At 38.9% G+C, this 16,922-nt stretch overlaps 2 long non-coding RNA genes across 2 annotated transcripts in view; both read left to right on the top strand.

Moving 5' to 3' along the window:
- The window catches only part of LOC105466546 (uncharacterized), a 123,503-nt gene that overhangs the window by 29,366 nt on the left and 77,215 nt on the right, over positions 1–16,922 (top strand). The gene's annotated exons all lie outside the window — the stretch shown is intronic.
- LOC139362259 (uncharacterized) lies at positions 3,700–11,611 on the top strand. Its single transcript, XR_011620722.1, has 3 exons — positions 3,700–4,071; positions 6,039–6,142; positions 7,317–11,611. It is a non-coding gene; the product is annotated as an uncharacterized lncRNA (long non-coding RNA).

The following is a 16,922-nucleotide window of genomic DNA, read 5'->3' as shown; positions in this document are numbered from 1 at the left end:
TTTTTCTTTCCTACCTTTCTTTTCCTATTTTAAGTCTCCTTCCAAAAAGATTCAAGTCATTTGCTTTATACTAAATGCTCTTGGAAAAAGTGAACTTTTGCTATCTGTTGTGTTAGATCGCCATTATTTGCTAAAATAATTCGAAGGACTTTATATGCAAACAATTGATAAACACTGGTTTGCCCCATCAATGGAAAAAAACAATCAAAACTATTGTTTGAATAAATGAATTTTATTATAATCATTAGTGTACTTGTTTGCTAATAATACTAATTGATGCGAAGTCACTCAATTCCTCACTACAATGAAATACGGAAGAAATAAAATGTCCTGGGAAGATGTATCTGGATAAATATTATAAAGTAGGGGGAAAGAACAGGGTGGGGCACTAGCAAAGCCTAGGTTTTCACCTTGACCGTGATGTTCTCCCACTGAATGACCTTGAGCAAGTCACCTACCTTGTCTGGGCTCCAGGTTCATGATCTGTTAAGTATGGAGGTAGGAATTCATTTACAAGCTGTAAAGACGTCATATACAGTCAACCTAACTACTGAAATGAGGCTTCACTCTGGCATGTGAAACCTAAAGTAACTCACTGGGCTATTTCCTGTAAGAACTGCTAACGAGGAGCCAAAGTGTCCAAAATTCCACCTCAAAACTCTGTTCTTGCAGGCTCTTCACACGTTAATGAAAGGCACCAGGCTAAAGGAAGAGATTCAGGGAGGCAGAAAATGAGAAATGGTAGCACAAGGAGCATGGTTAACCTGTCAACTGAATAACTTACTATTGGACAATTGGAAATGTGCTGCCCACTGTAGCTAATTGCATTCTAATTGGTTGTAGTTAGAATTCTTTGACTTTAAAAAAATCTTCTTCCAAGTTGATTTATAAGAACTGTGTATTAGGACATGGAAAAAGGATATTATGTAGCCTTATATATTTTTTTGTTTTAAAATCCATTGTATGTAAGGATTATTTGTGGATAATTTTTTCTTATTTATTTGTATTACATTAATTCATCTGTGATACATTACTTCATTAAATCTTTTCAGAGGAAGCATGAGACCTTTTGTGTGTTTGAGAAAATACATTTTTATGTGTAGTGGCATGTAAGTAAAAATTAGTAACATAAACTAAGTGGAAAAGTGAATCAAATACAGGATTTGTGATTTCAGAGCATACACTTAGGAATCTATGTTTTGTTGCTTAATGAATATTAAAACATAAATTACAAGTACATTGTGGTTTCAGAATAACACTGTATTTGACTTGATGGCATAGTAATCTGTTCACATAACAGCATATAGTGTAGTGCTTGACATGTAGCTGGTGAATGAATGAATGATTGAAAAATGAATGAATGATAGGAAGTCCATTTTATATCAAAGTCATCCTAGTAACTAATGACTGACCATAAAATGTCAAATTCCCCATTACAGTGCAATGATTACAAACCATTTTACCACCATAGATCCCGAGATTTGAAAAAGCTTGTCTACTAAACATGATATATGTATTTGATAGCAATTTCTTTTTCTTATTTTGAATAAAAATGACATGGAATAATAGTACTGACAGAGTGATCACACAACAGCTTCCTATTTCTCCTATTAAGGTAACAATACAGTGTGGTTAAGGACATGGATTTGTAGCAAAGAGTCATGGGCTCTTAACCTGATTCCCTTGGTCAGAACCCCAGTTCATTAGCTGTGTGGCTTTATATATAAGTTCTTACAAACTGCTCTGTATCTCAATTTCCTCATCCTAACAGGAGGATAATAATTGTGCCAAACTCATAATTTTTTAAATGAATCCATGAAAAGCACCTAGAACAGTGCCTAGGACATAGTATGCACTCAAAAAATGTTGGTAATTCCATGCTATGAGTGCTAACATGGATTATTCCCAAAGCTCACTGGAGCACCATGAAGTCAGGATTGTGTCCAATTTACAGATGAGAAAACTGAGACCTACTGAGATTAAAAGTTGCTTAATGTAACAGATTGGCTCAAATCTAGAGCTAAATCTTGCTCCCTTTCTCTTTCTCTCCCTCTCTTCCTCCTTTCTCCCTTCTCTTCTCCTTTCTCTCTAACAGAAATCTTGATCTGCAAGAGATAACCGGTGTTGCCACATTACATTAATACAATCCCAGGCAGAATCAAAGATGCTTGACATTTCAATTAGCTTGTGCAAGTTTATTGAAAGTGAACTTATGATTTCTGTTTAACTCTTAGAAATACTGAAAATGGCTTAAGGAGCTCCATTTCTTTCAGAATAGGAGCAGTGATATAGGGAGCCTCCAGTTGGCTATTTCATAATTCTTAACACTTTAATTAGTGGTTAAGTCATTTAAATGTTACCATAAATAGGATTTAAAGAGGGGAGGGAAAGTATTGTCTATTTTTTAATGGCAGATTCTTGACTTTATGATTTTTCACGTATTAAGAAAACATATTTTCAGAAGTTAATACAAATGACTTGCAATACAATGAACAGAAATTTTTGCCAATAATGACTCATTTCATAAAAACACAGAACATTTATTCTTTCTGTTCCTGTTTCAGAAGAAATAGCCTAAGCAACGTGGCCACTGCTAGTCCTAACATTAACACTGACGTTTATAATCCATGTTTTGCCTTTTCTGACTGCGGCTGTTCCTATCTGGCTGGAGGGGCTCCAGGGCCACACACAGACGGCGTTCATGTATGACAGTATCTTTTATGGAGTGGGGCAAAGGCGGCCACACTCTCAAAAGGAGAGGGGTGGGAGAGAGGGAGCAAAGCCACAGAACACCCCCATGACCCCAGCCACCCACGGAACTGGGACAGGGAGAGTCACTGCTTGGCTAATGAAAGCAGAGATGGAATAATGGATGACACTATGAAATTAAAATAGGGTGACTTGAATAAGAGAAATACGATTTTTTTTTTTTAAGTGGAACTTACTTATTCATGTCTCTAACTTTCCTGAGTGGGAGTTTATCAACCCTGTCCTTACAACTCACCACTTGTTCCAGGATTTAAGAAAACACCCTTTGCCTTGAGGCCCTTCCCAGTCTATCCAAGTCCACTGTCGAAATTTCTTACCCACCGCCCTCCTGCCAGGAGATATTGTGATGCCCATTTCCCTAGGACCCTTCCTTCTGGACTGTTCTCTCTCCTACTGCTATCTCTTGACCCCTCCCCATCCTCCTCCCCGTTCCCTCCCCCTCCTTCTCCCTCCCCCTCCTTTATTGAAAGTTACACATGCTAATTGCCTTCCTCTCTCCTCCTCTTCTTCTCCTCCTCCCCTCTCCCTCCTCCCCTTCCTCTCCTCTCCTTCTCCCCTCCCCCTCTGCCTCCTTCTCCCCTACCTCATTTCTCCCTTCCCTTACCTCTTCTCCCCACATTTACTTTCTCTCCCACTCCTTTCTCCTCGTCTCTCTCCTTCCCTTCCTCTCCTTCTGCCCTCCTCATTCTCCCCTCCCACTCTGCCTCCTTCTCCCCTCCCCACTCCTCTCCCCTTTCCATCTCCTACCCCCTCCCCTTCCTCTCTGCCTCCTTCTCCTCCCCACTCACTCTCCTTCTCCCTCCCCCTCCTCTTCCCCTCCTTCTCCTCCATCTCCTCCCTCTTCTTCCCCTTCTTCTTCCTCCCCCGCCTCCCTTACCTCTCCTTCTCCCCCTCCCTCTCCTTCCCCCCTCCCTCTCCTTCTCCCCCTCCCTCTCCTTCTCCCCCTCCTTCTCCTTCTCCCCCTCCCTCCCTCTTCTCCTTTCCTCCTCCCACTCCTTCTCTCCTCCCTTCTTTCTCCCCTCCCCATCTCCGCTCTTTTTGGTGTGTGGGTGACTTTCTCCTCAGTTCGTCCAAACACTTTCAGTTTTCACTTTCAGGAAGTGCTGAGGTCCACACCCAACTCGGGCTCTCCACCCCTGATGGGAAGCACGTGGCTGTCCCCTTTGGGTGTATTTCAAGCATCCCTGGCATAGGTGCAGTGGCCTTGCCCCGGGCTCACCAGTGGCCTTTGGGGTCCCAGTTGGCAGGCAGCCCTGTTCCCTGAGGGTCCCTGCCGGAACCGCTGGTTCTTGGAGCTACCCCGTGAGTACTTTTCTGTCTTGGAATAGGATGTTCAAGTGCTATTGAACATCCTAAGTAAGGATTACTTAGGTAAGGACGGAGCCATAGATTACTTAGGTGAGGACGGAGCCATAGATTAATCTGTCCCCTCACTGCCCCGAGGAACCCAGGATCTGGCTGGTCCTCAGCATGCTTGAGTGAATGAGTGATGAACTGACAGGCAGGGGGAGGAAGGGGCTGAAGCACGCTTCACTCGCCTGCAGTTTTGTGAGGGCGGGTTCCGCAGGCCGGAAGGGAATTCTTCACCCCGGAAGTGAATGCTGGTGGCATGCATTAAATAGCCTGATTTGGCTGTCCCTTTCCCCACTGGTTTTGCTGCAGTCATTCTTTGGCGATAAAAATGTTAGAATGTGTTTTCTGAAATGTGTGTTTTTTACAGAGCCTTAAGGTCTTTGGAGTAAATGAACCACATGAAACTACTAAATAAATCAAACTGACAACACAGCTTTATGAAGTATTTTTATGGTTATCTAGTTCATTTTGTCCAAGTTATATATGAGTTCGGAGGTAGATCTGTAAACTCCTCCCCACCCCCATTTTTTTCAAAACAAGAATTTTTTCCTTATAGAAGTAGTACATGTTCAGGGTAAAATCAAACAAAGAAACAAGAATAAATCAAATGAGTCAGAGGAAGAGAGATGAAAAGTAAAATCCTTCCAGCCTCATTCCCTAGAGCAGTAGTTCTCAACTGGGGAGGATTTTGCCTCCTAGGGGACGTTTGGCAATGTCTGGAGACATCTGGTCATCTGCGGGGAACTGCCTCTACTGCGTCTAGTGAACAGCCAGGGTTGCTGCAAAAGAGCCCACCATACGCAGGACAATCCCCCACAGCAAAGCATTATCCGGGCCAGAGTGATCTTAGTGCCTCTACTGCGGACCCCCGGCCCAAAGTGACTACGATGGTTTGCATATTCTTCCAGAAATTTTAAAATATGTATGTGTAGCTTTTCTACATTTTTTTTTTTCACAGAAGTGAAAAAAAAAATTTTTATCTTTTATCTTTTTATCTTCTCTAATTGGAAATTGGCTTTTTTCACTTAATGTTTCAATGTCTTGATTATTTTTGGTTATTTTTTACATACTGATACATCCAATTTACTTAATTATTATTATTATTATTTTAGAGACAGGGTCTCACTTTGTGACTCAGGATGGAGTGCTCCTAGCTCACTGCAGCCTTGAACTCCTGGTCTCCTGGTCTGAAGTGATCCATCCCCTTGTCTCAGCTTCCCAAAGTGTTGGGATTACAGGTGTGAGCCACTGTGCCTGGCCATAACCTAATGGTTTTTAACCGTTGATTAGTTTTCAGTTGGCTCATATATCGTAACATACGTAGCTCTCAAAGAGAGCGAATTTTGTTGTCTCTAACTTCTCACTGTGATAACCAAGCCTGCTGGGAAGGGGTTTTACTGAAAGAGAAACTGCACAAAGGGTTGGATTCTTCCTTGGCACTTTTGTTTTTGTTTTTGTTGCTTTACTTTTGCTCAAAATCTGACTTAGAGGCTAAATTCACAACGGCAGGCTGATTCTGTTTCTTTCTTACAAATCCCAGTTCTCTCTTGATTGTATCACTCAGGAGCCTGGGAAGAGGAGGGAGGAGTGCCGGTTTTCTGTGCCGTGCCACCGTGGAGTGTATCCAGCAGACATTTCTAATGCCCAGCTCACCAGCCAGGAAGTCACGTCAGCTGTGGAAATGTTCAGCTTAGGGGCTCACCATATCTGAATCACATCCAAAACTTGTTAAGAACCTGGATTAAGTAAAATATGCTAGGGATTCAGGCTCTCCCTTAGCTTAATAAAGAATGAACCACTTCAAAGCCAACCCTTCATTGTCTAACTCTTTTTTCTTTTTTTCCCTCTGTGTGAGTTCAGTCCATTGACATCTTTTGCTGTTTTTCTATGTTGACTTTCATTTTGGATTGGAAAAGTGAGGCTCATGCATTTTACACGGCAGTTATCAGAAGCACATCTGATTCAAAACCACACAGTGTTGCTATTGATTGTACAGCGATGTTGGCATGGATCATTTAAGGTAAATGTTATTCTCATGACCCCAAAGAGAAGGCTGTCACAGAGAAATATTATGTAATAATTTCCACCTTGCAAGAATGCAATGACCCCAAGAATAACACATTTTAATTCTTAAACTATGTGGAATTATCTATTTTAGCTCGCTTCAAGCAGCATGGGAATTTAGTTTTATTTCAAATTAGTCTCTGCTACTTGTGTGAAAACCAGTCAAAGTTTATAGCCTGGGAAACTGCTTTAAAGTAAAAACGAATGCTTTAAGTCTCAACATTCCTTTGTTAAAATGTAAAAATGAAAGGGGAAAACTGCTTTCTATTACTCCTTCTTTTAAATATTTGGAGCTCTCTCATTATGCCCTGACCTGTTACAGCAGGCAGCACCCTCCACATAAACAGCTTCCTTCTTTTTCCACAGATATAAAAATGAGTCATGCTGGTCACCACTCTTGTCAGGCCTCCCATGTAGACAGGGTTATTTTTAAGGGCACCCCGTGGAACCTGTGGAGTCTCATGGATGGTGGTGATGAGCAGGCCAGGAGTGGTCACCTCCCTGATGTCCCTTCCATTTGTCCCACACAAGCTGTGGCATGGGAGACAAAAGGCCACACTGAAGTCCACAGGGCTCTAAGGCAGCCCCTGCCTCCTCCGCCTGTGATTTGCTAGTGACTGTGAGTCATTCACTCATTTCTTCCATCTGATAAAGCTAGTGGACATGAAGGGGAAGTGGCAAAGTTTTCTTACCATCTTAGGAGCCAGAAGCCAAGTCTACTTGCGACTGTTTCTCAGTTAACTTCTTTGTCAGGGAGCCCTTTGTCAGGGCTCAGTGTTTGGAAGAGAAAGTGCCTGATTGTGTCGACACCACCGCAAAGGGGGCAGAAGGGAGTTAACACAAGGAAGACCTGTTAGAAAAGAGCAGGAATGTGTTAGATGTTTTTCTCACCTGTCATGCTCTATTTCCTTACCTTTGAACAATTTCATGTGTTACACCTCATGGCAGACCTTAAAAGGCGGGTTGTTCAGTGATGTCTAAGAAAGAACTATGTTTTTAAAATTCCTTTCCCTGGGGATTAAAAGTTTAGGAAGATTCTCAACTCAAGACACACCAAAAGCTCATTCAACTACCTCCCCACTCCCCTACCTCCACACCGTGTCTTTTGTAATTTTTCTTTTTTCTTTTAGAGACAGGATGTCACTCTGCTGCCTAGGCTGGAGTACCGTGGTGGGATCATAGCTCACTGTAAGCTCGACCTCCTGGATTCAAGTGAATTGACTGCCTTGGCCTCCCAAGTAGCTGGGACCACAGGCACGCACCACCATGCTCGGCTACTTTTTAAAATGTTTCTGGAGACGGGGTCTTGCTCTGTTGCTCAGGCTCGTCTCAAACTCCTGGCCTTAAATGATCCTCCTGCTTCGGGGTCCCAAAGTGCTGGGATTACAGATGTGAGCCACTACACCTGGCCTGAATATCATCTTTTTTAGGTGACTTCCTCCACATAGTTATTTGTGAATTATAATATTGTGTGGCAATATTATCCAAAAAGTATTTGTTTTTATTGTATTTCACAATCCCTAGGACATATTAAATAGCTCAAGTGATGGGATGCTTCTTCAAGTTCTGTCCCACAGTCTAAAATGCTGACTTGTACATGAGTTAGCCTCTTAAGTCCTGGAGAGTGATAAGGACCAATGGCAAATGCTGTAACTTCCTGTCCCACTTTTGGATATCACAGTGTCATCTTAAAAAAAAAAAAAAAAAAAAAAGAGGACAATCTCTTCATTCTCTACTTGAGTGCTAAGGGAACTGAGTTCTTAACAAAACAAACAGAAACTCATTTCTTTGTGCAATTCAGGCCTTTTAAGTTTACCTGCCTAGAGGGTTGCGTAAAAATAGTGCTGGGCTGAATCTTCCAGTGAAGTTTTTTTTCCTAACGGAACAATTTCTGAAAATTGGGACTGAAATTATAGTTTGCACATTGTAATGCATTGAAATTCCCTTCCACTTTACTCTAAATAGCATTGTACTGTATCCAGTTGCAGGGATGGCATAAAATTACCACAGAAAATTTCAGAGTCTCATTCTTAAACCAAAATGTTGCTCATTACACATGGAAACTCTGTGAATGGGGAAGGGTCAGAAGCAAAGGTGACATTAGACGAGTGAATGCTCTGTGGGCTGTGACTTTTACTAATGGAAAGGAACAAATTTTCCATTTTGTATATGTGTATACACTGGAAATATATATACCTATGCTATTACACGCATGTAAATAAATCTGCTTATTGTATAAGTTTACCTGCATATGTTTTAATTTTGCTGCTAAAAGCTGTGTCATAAGGATATATTCCTACAACCCTTTTAAAATTAAAAGCTATTGAACCAAAGGGAACTTAAAAAGAAATTACTTTTTTTTTTTTTGCCAGAAGCAGATCAAAATTTCCATTGTCAGGAACCAGTTATGATTTATAAACATAATTACCAGCGTTGTCCTGGAAAGAGAACCTAGGGGAATTCAAATTTATCTTATTTTTTTAAATGGCCCCCAATTTATTATCCACTCCCGGAAACTATTAGCAACTTGTTTTTCCTTAATGTGCAAATGTCCCCATGCCCCAGATTTCTCCATAACAATTTCTCCCTGATGCTGATTCTAAGACTTCACATATTTTCTTGCCTATTTGCCGAGAGGGGCTGGTGTGAGTATATGCTGTCTCTCTGAATGCCACAGGTTTCTCATACTTGGCTCACATTTTGTGTGCTTTCATAACAATCTACCTGTTGGTATTCCTCACCTCTAGATGTACTGATATGGTTATATACACATTTCAAAGTTAACATCACCAATTGTTAACGGGCCAGCCCGCCCTCAGGGGCTTCCCGGTCAGATGCCCATCCTTCTGCGGCATTTCTGCCAGAAGAGTGCATATTCTGGATCTAATTAGGAAGGAACTTCAGACAGACCCAATCTGAGGGCCATGCTACAAAATAACTGGCCTTTACTCTCAAAAAATAACAGGGTGAAGCACCAAGAAAGGCCATGTAACCATTCCAGATGAAAGAAGACTGAAGAGGCATGATCTGGCTCACGTGCAATGTGTAATCCTGGCTCAGATCCTGGACTTGGAGAAAAAAGCTATAAAGGATATTATTGGGACAATTGGCAAAATTCAAATATGGATCATAGATAAGATCAATGTCAATGTTAATAAGATAGTGTCAATGTTAAATTTTCTAATATTAATAATTGTACTGTGGTTACATAAGAGAATGTCTTTGTTCTTAGAAAATACTCCCTGAATTAATTTAAGGGTAAGGGGCATGATGCTTGTAACTTCATCTCATATGATTCAGAATATCATCTATCTGTCTATCTATCTATCTATCTATCTACCTATCTTCATCTATCTATCAAATGAGAGAGAGAGGGGAGTGGGAGAGAGATATTGATTCATGAAGATGGGGCAAATAGTGGCAAATAGTAAGCCTGTGTAAAGTGTACAGTAGACTTCATAATATTTTTGCAGCTTTTGGTAAGTTTGAAATTATATCAAAATGAAAACTTACTAAAATAAATAATAGATATATACTTTACTTAATTATATTATTTAACTTTCTTGGGGCATAATTTATGGCTTAATGTTGTAGGGAATAATAATCTTTATGTATGTTTTTTCTAACTCTATTCTTGGAGTCCAAATCTCATACCAGAAGAGCATCAGCTTTTCCAAAACGTCCTGCTATAATTAATGAGGAATCTGGTGCAGGGTTAATTTTGAATGAAAAATATGTGGGTTGAATGATAGCACCAGCTGACGGAGGCACTAATGTTGTGATTCCATGCAGGCAGAACACATCCAGCTGTGGAGGCCTGGGGGAGAAAAATTTGAAAAGAAAAAGTTTTATAAAATTTGTGCAGCCTGGAAAACAAGGGATACTAATCACTGGTAAATAATTTTGGAGGCAAAATTAATTCTTAGTAAAATCATTGAAATCAAAATGGGAATACAAGTATAAGAAATGTTGAAATGTATTTAATTCTTTTAGCTGCAGTCTTTTGTGCTATTCTTTAGCATTTCTGACTTTAACTTTCAACAATGTAATTCTCATTGTATTTCACTTATGGTCCAAAGATGTAAGTCTGAACTTGTTGACCCATTAGGGTGTGATGACGAGGAATATATCTGTATGTGTGAAAGTGAGATTTAAAAGACATTAGGCCAGGTGCAGTGGCTCACATCTTTAATCCCAGCACTTTGGGAGGTTGGTGTATCATCTGAGGTAAAGAGTTTGAGACCAGCCTGGCCAATATGGTGAAACTCCGTCTCTTCTAAAAATACAAAAAATTAGCCAGGCACAGTGGCGGGCACCTGTAATCCCAGCTACTTGGGAGGCTGAGACAGGAGAATTGCTTGAACTCAGGAGGTGGAGGTTGCAGTGAGCCGAGATTGCACCATTGCACTTCAGCTGGAACAAAAATATGTAAATAACAATAAAAATCAAGACATTATGTGTGCGTGTGTGTATGCATGTTTGATTTTTTTTTTTTTTAATTTAGGAAGTATGTTGAACTATATACAAGGCATTGCACTAGATCCTAATGGAGTCTAAGGATACAAATACTAATAATACAAGATCTATATTTTGTAGGAATGTAAAGTTTAAAGTTACAAGTGGAGGGAACAGGCAGTTAAATAGATTATGAGAAGATTAAGATTCTGTGTAGGGCAGTAATGCTGTAAGAAGCATGCAATACAAGGGGCACTTGGAAATGAGCGGTTATTAGGGAAAACTTTAAGGAGAGTTTTAGGCATAAAGAATAGCAAAGAGAAGACAAAGAAGTGAGAGAGAAGAGGTCAAGCATCTTCTTAATTTCTACTTTCCTGACTTGTCCAAGGAGGTATAATCAAAGGGTTTTGGATTACTATATCTGTAATTTGAGTTCTAAGCCCTTAGCATTAAAATTTCTGACATTCACTCTCATTATGTCCTTTCTGAGGTCTTGGCAGACTTATCCCAGAGTTTTTCTGGGTCTGCTATGTGGTATAGGTATGACCTCTGAAGCCACTTAACTTAAACTTTTCTACCTCATGACATTCATACCTGCTGCCCTGCTGGGGTTCCTGGGAGGTTCTCTGAGACCAGTTCAGCCACTGAATTGAGGAACCATCTCTTCTTTATCATGAATAACTTTTAATGAATCTGGTCATCATCCTGGTGTTCTCCAAAGGAGCCAAGCACTAAGATGCTGCAATATACTTTGCCCATGGAGGTCACCATTTAGAAGGTGCTCTGTCATTATCTCTTTAACATTGCCTCTTCAAGTACTCTCCTTTTTGGAACTCTGGTCGAAAATATGGTAGACTTTTCTGCTTTATTCTTAAGGTCTCTTAAACTCTTTTTGATATTTTTCTTTTTTATATCATTAGCTGAATTCAGGATACTTTCTTTGGATCTATCTTCTAGTTTACCAATTGTCTCTTCAACTATATTTATTTTATTTAATCTGTTCATTGAGTTTTTTAATTTCTAAAATTCTATTTTTTTTTAAAAAAATATGCTTTTTAAAAAAATACTCTCATGTTCCTGGCTCAATTTTCAAGTTTCTTTTTAATTTATTTATGGTTAGAAACATAATTATGTTATATTCTGTATCAAAAAATTCTAGTATCTGAAGTTTTTGTGGTTGTTTTCTGCTTTCTGTTGCTTTGGTTGACTCTATTGTATGTTTTCATGTGTCCTTGATGTTTTGTGACCTTTTTTAGTGGGGGGTGATATTCTTTTTAACTTAGGAAATTCATTAGCATCTAGATTGAAGTCATGTTCCTCTGAAGAAGTTTGCATTTGCTTCTTTCAGTCATCTTACACACACAAACTCTTCAGCTAGGTTGTTTAAAATAAAATTCTCTGCTTTAAGATTTCTGAATTACATAAGTAGCTGAATTTGAACTTCAAAGGTGTCAGCTCTCAAGATCTCTTCTGCATTTCTCTGAGGTTGAGAGAGGCAATTTTTTGTGCTGTCTACTTCTGTGAAGTGGGCATATTTTTCATTTGTCCCAAGGCTGAGAGTATGTAGATCTTTGATGTCCCAGCAGCATGAAGAGTATCCTCCTATTTACTTTCCCACCTTGGCACATATTTATCTCCTGTCCTTCACACCTGCTGCAGTTGTCATGGTGGAAACTCAATGTCTTCAGGGCTCAGCACAAGTCCTAAAAGGAAAGCCGGCATTGGCACATGCTTGATTTTGAGTTTCTGCTTTCACTTTACTTTTGATCTCTGTGGATATTATTATTTGCCAGCTCAGCAATGCAATTTTTTTCTTAATTCAAAATTTTAGTCATTTTTGTTGGTAGATTCTTCCAGAATATCTGGTCTATAATAGTGCCAGAAACAAAAGTTGACTCTAAGCTTTCCAGTAGCCAGTGAGAAGAAGGATATCTAATCAATTGCATGGTCACAAGGGCCAGGAGAAAAATGACTCTCAGTTGCTTTGGAGGGATGCAACAAGCTTTGGCACTGAGGTCAGACTGGGATATTTCCCGGCAGCCATTCCAGCATGTACCGTAGTCTCTGCTGTTGCCTGGATGGCACAATAGAGCCAAGCAGCTGCTTCACCAGGCTTCATAACCAACACCCTTTGAGATTGTCAAAGCCGGGTGTTATTTGAGAATGAAGAGGATACTGGAAGACAAATTACTCTTTTCACTTTGTGTTATACATGTAAGATAGGTCACAAAGCCAGGTAGCTTTTCCAAGAGGCTTCCAAATTCTCATGTCTTCAGCTTTCTTAGGCATGCCCAGGCAGATTGGAATCTTTTATAACCCAGGCACAGAAGGTAATTCTTCACTTAGGCAGCACAGAGTTGGCCTTTAAATGACATAGGTGGAATAAGTCTACTATAATGTGGTAAAACTGAGTCAGCATCTTTCACACCCTTTTTATGGCATAGTCCAACCACCGTAAAAACATGTCTGTAGATAAAATCTAGATAGTTGAAATCAAAGATCAAAATGTTTTGCAGTTAGAGGATACCTTCTGTAATGATTAACCATTATATATTTAATATCCTGTTCTAGTTATATTTTAGTTTCATTTGCTAGTAAATGAGCTTGTAGAGCGAAAGAATACTTACTTGGTTACTGGGAAGTACTAAAATTAAAGAGATTAACACCTATTAAATACATCAAAAAATCTTAAGAGTTTTCAATGAAACTTGTCTAGAAGACATGTTTTCTAGAATATTGAACAGATTACATGGTACATGGGATCCTAGATTTCTCTTTCAACTTAAATCAAAATGTGTGGAAATATTAATAAAAAACCTATTTATAAGGCAGTGCTATGTGAATCATATTCTGAGAACAGCACTAAAAACATGGTTATTGAAAGTTTTAAACCTGGGAGAGTTGAAAGGAAGAAAAAATTTTCTATTATGAAATAAGGAAAGTTTAGTGAATTGGTCAGACCAATTACCAAGAAAGGATTTCTGGGAGGCTGGGGGAATAAACTTCAGTCAAAAGAGAAATGAGTGACTCGAAATTTCAGCTGGATTTTAGTAAAGAAACAAAGGGTTGAAAGCAATTGTGTGAGTTCTCTTTTCTTGTATAGTGAAAAAAGAACTGACAGTCTTAGAAGGCATTTTCTGTCATTTCTCAGAAATAATAAAAAGTACTATGAGGACTTCATGAAGTGAATTTGAAAGACTGAAATCGACCATCCCTTATTGGTCGGGACGCCTGCTGAAGAAATGCCTTTCATAACAAATTGGTGATTCTGGCCACATTGTGAATTTAGCAAAAACTCTTGCCTAATTCTGAAACTTCTGGGTTCAGTAAACTAACTAAATTAATACTCTCTGTGTTAATTTTTAACCTGCCTATTGTTTTCTCTTTCATATAGCATATGTGATAATAGCAACTGTAAATGTATAGTTGCATCTTTGTTTTTAATGGTTTCCATAGTTGTTTTCTGGTTTGTAACCATGTTCCCCGCTCCTAGACAAGTTTTCTCCAATGACATCGAGGCTGCATGGCAGAAAGAATATATAGATTCCAATGTGTGCTTTGTAAGCAGGAAATGACTGTTTTTAGGTTCAGTATTTTTTTTCCCCTCACAAATAAGAAACCCTGTTTTGTCAGCTAGAAGAGCTCTGTTCCTAAGCACTAGAATCTAGTGTGAATATTCAAACAAGTGAATACATCTAAATCTATAATTTTGTTAAAATTTTGAGAGTTTGAAGCTCTTTTCATTTCCTTTCTCATCTGAGTCAGTTGGAATTGAATTGGTCCCAATAATATTCTCAGACTGGTTCCTCTCTGACCTTTTTTATGTGAATGTGGAAAACACATAAATAAATATTGGTCTATCCAAAGAAACTTTAGACAATGAAAGGAGTATAATTACTCACTTTGAAGGGTAGGAATGACATTGAGTTTGGAACCTAAGTGTTGACATTTTTTAAAGGGACAGTAGAGGTGACTATTGATACTAAAAAGCCCTGGTCTGTTAGTTTCACTATTAAAAGGCAAGACAATTTTTTAAATTGATTAAGTAAAGTAATGTGAAATCCGTCAGTTTGAATTTTCATGCAAGTTTTGAAATTTCATTGGGTGGTAGTTTATTTTCCACATTATAATATGTAATTTAAGTCACTTTTCCCACAAAGCTTTGGGTGTAAGGCATCAAGATTTGCCTAATTTATTTTCTATTTCAGCATTATATTCTCCAAAGTCATGACTTCACATTATGCACATGATTTTAAATTTCTCAGAAAATGTCAAAAGGCACCCATCACATAGACAACACAATATTCAAATGACCACTCATGCATTGGTTCAGGTGTAAATGATCTTTCAGTGCTGACTGATTGGTTTAAAGGTTTTAATAAATGAAAACTTACAAAGAACCCATAAGATCCATCCCTTTTATTGGGTTGATCCTTCCCACATTGTGGAAATCTTTTCTTTAGGGCATGTAGTTTCATCAGGAGTCTAGAAGGCAGTCTGCAGTGATTGGGGGAAGCTATAATTTTTGTCTGTTCAGCATCATTTCCCATCCTTTTCCTTCTACTCCTGCCCCATTCCTAGTGGTCCAGATGGTGATGTCAATCACAATGACCTGTCCTCACTTCATCGGTGAGTATGTGGCCAAGCCTAGCTACTGGAGTGCCAAATATTGATTCAGGAATATGCATATGACCCCTGAAAGATAAATTATCGTCTTCCCTGAGAGATTGTCATAGGGCTTCCAATGGGTGGGGAAGTCTAATTCCACTGTGGTTGCTAGGCAGGGCAAATGTGCACCTGGGGCTGATTGAGGTCATTCTATCTGACACAGACACACAGAAAGAGCTTGCCTAGAGTTTAGCAAGCAGAAATAAGCATAGCTGAAAGGTGGAGAAGAAAAGAGGCAGAGCTCTGTGTATACTGTTTACCTCTGGGTCCGTCCATGTTTAAAGATGTATTCAGCTCTAGACTTCCCAATTACATAGTCACTGTAGTCCCCCATCCTTAAGCCAGTTTGAGTTGAGTTTTTAACATGTCCAAGCAATAAGGATCTCAACTAATGCAGACTCTGTTGCAGAACTTCTTGTGAGTCCTGACCGTAATTCTGCTAAGTTCTTTCTCTTGCTCTTTCACTTTTTCTTGTTTTTTCTTTAGTATGACCAACAACTGATAGATATTCTGAAGTTCTTATGCTAATATGAACAAATTCCCCAGAAGAGAAAGAGTGATTTCATACTGCAATTCAGACATAAATTCCTTGCTGAGAACCACTGAGGTGCTTGTAGTTACCCACGGCCTTGTGTAATAACTTTGGGCATAATGCTTTCATTTACAGTTACTGTTGTGTAGAATTGAGAGCACCCTAGGAGTTCACCTGTAGGACAATGTAAAGAGGAGCATATATTCTTTCAAGGCACTTGTAGCTGTCATTTCATTTTTTGAGAGTTATCAATGGAGGTATTGTTGCAAACAGCTGTACCATGAAGGCATTTAAGCCAGTTATTACTGCCTGTGGTGTCTGCACTCACAATGCTGCAAACACTGAAATGATGATTTACAGAGGTGAAAAATATAAGTTTTGTAAGATCTAGCTGTATAACTGGCTTTGTCTCTTCATGATTGGACAGATTATTTTGTAATGATGAGTTGAAATCTGAGTGCTTGTAATTCTAATGAATTCAAAAGCTTTGACTAGAATATATCATAACAGATACTAATACATTAATTTAGACAGCAATATGGTAACACAAATGTTAGTTTTGATGTTTTTAATTACAGGTGCTCCTTGACTTATGATAAGGTTATAGTTTGATAAACCCATTGTAAGTTGAAAATATCATAAATTGAGAATGCATTTAATACATTTAACCTATGGAGCATTATCGCTTAGCTTACTTAAATGTGCACAGAACACTTACGTTAGCCTATAGTTGGGCAAAATCATCTAACACAAAGCCTGTTTTATAATAAACTGTTGAATATCTCATGTAGTTTATTGAACACTGTACTGAAAACAGAATGGTTGTATAGTTACTTGAAGTATGCTTTCTCAACATTGAAAAGTTGAAAAATTGTAAGTTGAACCATTGTTAAGTTGAGGACTGTCTGTTTGTCCCAATAACATTATGTTAAACCTGTATTATGTAGAATACAATCTGAAGACCCAGAATATAGTGAAATAATTTCTAAATGTGAAATATCTTAGATGTCAATAAATTTGGTTGAATGGAGCTGAAACGATACGTGTTGGAATTGGAAAAAATAATCTTAAGTTTTCTGGA

Source organism: Macaca nemestrina, chromosome 3 (assembly GCF_043159975.1).
Source record: "Macaca nemestrina isolate mMacNem1 chromosome 3, mMacNem.hap1, whole genome shotgun sequence".
Lineage (NCBI taxonomy): Eukaryota > Metazoa > Chordata > Mammalia > Primates > Cercopithecidae > Macaca > Macaca nemestrina.
Note: the sequence above shows the minus strand (reverse complement) of the source record. Positions and strands in the feature narration are given on the sequence as shown.